Source organism: Chroicocephalus ridibundus, chromosome 3 (genome assembly GCF_963924245.1).
Source record: "Chroicocephalus ridibundus chromosome 3, bChrRid1.1, whole genome shotgun sequence".
NCBI classification, from domain to species: Eukaryota; Metazoa; Chordata; class Aves; order Charadriiformes; family Laridae; genus Chroicocephalus; species Chroicocephalus ridibundus.
In genome coordinates, this window is record NC_086286.1 from 125370574 (window position 1) to 125374320 (window position 3747).

Genomic DNA, 3747 nt, shown 5'->3' on the forward strand with positions numbered 1-3747 from the left:
AGGCTGGAGTTGCTGGTACCTCAAAATGTCCATCTCAAAAGCTCCTTTTCCTGCTTCTCCCCCTGCCAGAGAAAAAGAAGCATCGCTTCCCTGTTCTGACACCTCTGAGAAGGCTTCCCAGGCCTTCAGCCGTGGGTCTTGTGTCATCTTGCCTTGTGTAAGAACCGCTTGGTGCTGTGGTTTGCTGGACGCTTCTTGGGACACACGCACACACACATGCACTGCATCCCTGTTCATTAGTAACCAGCACCAGGCTGCTGCTCTGCCACAAAACGGAACTTCTCCTGCTTCTCTTCAAGAAGCTCTCCCAGTAAAATCCAAGACCAGCCTTCTGGCACTGGGCCCTCTTCTTCTGCTAAGCATGCAGAAGCCATCTTCCACTTTTTTCATGATCGTTATCTTGACACCGTGTCTTGAAATCTCAATGGCGTGTGAGGGGAAAAGGCTGAGAGGCCAGGCTCCACAGCCAAAATCCCCAGCAGGTAACCCCTTGGAGTGGGAGCGACCAGATTGCTCTTCCATACACCTTGGGAGGCAGTTGCCAAGTTGGGCATGCAGCACAGAGCCCTCCTGCCCAAAAAGAGCAGCCACTTTACATAAAATCATAGAATCATAGGATCATAGGGTTGGAAAGGACCTCTGGAGACCATCCCGTCCAACCCCCTGCCAGAGCAGGGTCACCTTAGAGCAGGTGGCACAGGAACGCGTCCAGGCGGGGTCGGAATGTCTCCAGAGACGGAGACTCCACCACCTCTCTGGGCAGCCTGTGCCAGGGCTCCGCCACCCTCACAGGAAAGAAGTTCCACCTCATGTTGAGATGGAACTTCCTATGGTCAAGTTTGTGCCCGTTACCCCTTGTCCTGTCCCTGGGCACCACTGAAAAGAGCCTGGCCCCATCCTCCTGACACCCACCCTTTCAGTATTTATAAGTGTTGATAAGGTCCCGCCTCGGCCGTCTTTTTTCCAGACTGAAGAGACCCAAATCCTTCAGCCTTTCTTCATAAGAGAGATGTTCCAGTCCCCTCATCATCTTGGTAGCCCTTTGCTGTCCCCTCTCCAGCAGTTCCCTGTCCCTCTTGAACCAGGGAGCCCGGAAGAACTGGACCAAGCACTCCAGGTGTGGCCTCACCAAGGCGGAGTACAGGGGGAGGATGACTCCCTCGACCAGATGCCCCCCAGCATCCATTGGCCTTCTTGGCCACAAGGGCACATTGCTGACCCATGGTCATCCTGTTGTCCACCAGGACTCCCAGGTCTCTTTCCACTGAGCTGCTCTCCAGCAGGTCAGCCCCCCAGCCTGTACTGGTGCGTGGGGTTATTCCTCCCCAGGTGCAGCACCCTACACTTGCCCTTTTCTCGATTACAAGAAGGGCATCAAACACATTGGCTTCACAAGCGATGGCTACGTCCATCTTATATTTCTTCACCTTGCATGGCTTTAGGAGGAGACACAGATTTGTTGGATCACCTGGTTTACAGACCTTAACGTGTACCCTGGTGTTCCTCTCACTTTCTCTGAACAGACAGCAGGGAGATAGTGTCATGGTCAGGTGCACAGACATCTTGTTCCAGAAGAAAGGGTTCTTGCAGTGTCTAGAGGTGGGAAGATTTTCAATATTTCACATTTTCTCGCACATCACATGCTAGCTGAGTATTCAATCTGATGAGAAGAGACAAAGAAGGACTCCTTTCTTTTGGGACCAGGCTAGTGCTGGTTGGTGTTTGCACCAACCAGTTACTTTGTGCATCCCAAAGATTTTTCAGCAAGCCACCACAGCCCGTGTGCCTGCTGTGAGGTGGGGTGTCACAAGAGCTGTTGCATGAGGATAACGGTGAAGATTGCAACAGCCCCCAGGAGGCACCTCAGCCTCTCCCATTGCTTCAGAGAGGGATCGTCCCCACACAGCTGGGTCGCTTTCTCATTGGCCAAGGGGAGATGGGTCAGCAGGAATAAGCGCACGTCCCACCCCTCAGCAATGGTATAAAACCCAGGTGTTTGAGCCAAAACAGTACTCCTTGCACCCCAGGGCAGCTGGACGCCAGCGATTCCTGTTGGGTTCTTACTGCCTGAACAGCAAGACCTTCATCAGGTAGGTAATTGCTGGCTCTCTTTCTGGAAAAGTGACCATTCAGCTCCTCTGTTCAATTCCCATCACTCGAGACTCATCTGCATGGCCAGCTGCTGGAAGTATCCATGCATGTAATTAGGCCACCAGAGATGTCTGGGAAAAAAGAATCATTGCAAGACATGCAGAGTGGTACGGAGCTCAGAATTGTTCTTAAGCCAAAGGTAGAGGGAACACCATCTGCTTGAGTTGGAGGTAGGCTCTCTGCAGTTTAGTATCCTGGGCAGAGTGCCCAGGCTTCTGCACCACCTGGGTCCTCCATGTCCTTATTGCCGCGGTGTCCCTCTCCGCAGCCCCGTCCAGACCCGGGACAGGTGTCAGCCATGAAGATCCTGTACCTGCTCTTCTCCATCTTCCTCCTGTTGATCCAGGGTGCTGCAGGTGAGAGGGAAAGAAGGGAGGTGGGGGAGGGGTGAGTGCCCATCAGAGGGGTTTCCCGTGTGCCGCAAAGTCTCCACGTCACTTGCAGTGATGCAAAGGTTAGCGGGGATGGAGGAGAAGGCATTTTCCACATGCCCTTCCAAGAGCACATGGTAGAGCGAGCTCTTGGCAACAGAACCCTGGCTTCTTCTGTGCGTCAGCAAGGGGTTTCCTTTCAGGTTCCAGCCCTGCACCCAGCTGTTCCTCTTTGGGTGTCCCTGGAGGATCTTTTGAGCTGTGCAGGGATGGGAGAGCCCCAGGGGGTTGTTGGCTCTGTGGGTTGTCCGCGGCACAGAGCGGTCCCTTCTGGTCTAGTGCCGTCTCAGCAGCGTGTCCCAACACCTCATTGCCCCAAGGCACGATCCCTGCAAGGGCTGGGCAAGGACTTTCCATCAGAGGTGACTCCAAGGCAAGGGTGCAGCCAGGACAGGGAATTGGGCCGCAGGCAGTGCTCTGCTTGCCAGCTCTGCTGGTCCAGGCAGTGGTGGACATGAAGCTGGGGAGCCACCATGGCTCTTCCTCGACCTCATGCTGTTCCTCCCCACGGTCTGTTCTTTTGTGCACCCACGCTGGTGTGAACGAGTCCTTCTGGGTGAGACAGGTTGCCATTGAAGCTGTGGCTATGGTGAGCTTGAAGCTGAGCCCATTTATTGGCCTGAAATGCAAGGGGGGTTGTGAGCATTTCTGCAACCACGTGCTGCTGGACCAGATTATCCCTTTAATGTTTTGTGTAGCATTCCCCATGGAAACAAGAAACGCAATTCAATGCAGAATAAGAGGGGGACAGTGCACTTTTGGGCATTGCCAATACCCTTCAAGACCTTTTGGGAGATGTTCCGGATTTCAACGCTGCTGCAAAGGGTAAGGTCCTGAGTCGGGAAAGAGTTTCCTCCTTTCTCCAAAAAAATATCCGTTAGAAATTTCTTTCCAGCCAGTGCCTGGTAAATTCTCTCCTGCATTTCTGCTTTGTGGGAGAGGCCCAAGAAGGAAGGGAAAAGCCCTTGAAGGTCTGGTCCTGCCTGCTGTAGGACTGCATGAACCCTGGCACACACAGCACCCCCCAACACTCCTTCAGTGCCGCGACACTCATTCAGGCTTTGCAGAGGGCTCTCCCAAGCCAGCCAAGAGCAAAGCACGCACTGTCCTTGGACAGTATCGAGCACACGATCCTGCTTTTGCTGCATCTGGATAGACGTGGAGT

General features: G+C 53.7%; 1 long non-coding RNA gene across 1 annotated transcript; it reads left to right on the forward strand.

The window, feature by feature from the left end:
- The first annotated feature begins 2011 nt into the window (after positions 1-2011).
- On the forward strand, positions 2012-2450 carry LOC134512455 (uncharacterized). Its single transcript, XR_010070124.1, has 3 exons — positions 2012-2090; positions 2209-2321; positions 2420-2450. It is a non-coding gene; the product is annotated as an uncharacterized LOC134512455 (long non-coding RNA).
- The last annotated feature ends 1297 nt before the right edge of the window (positions 2451-3747 follow it).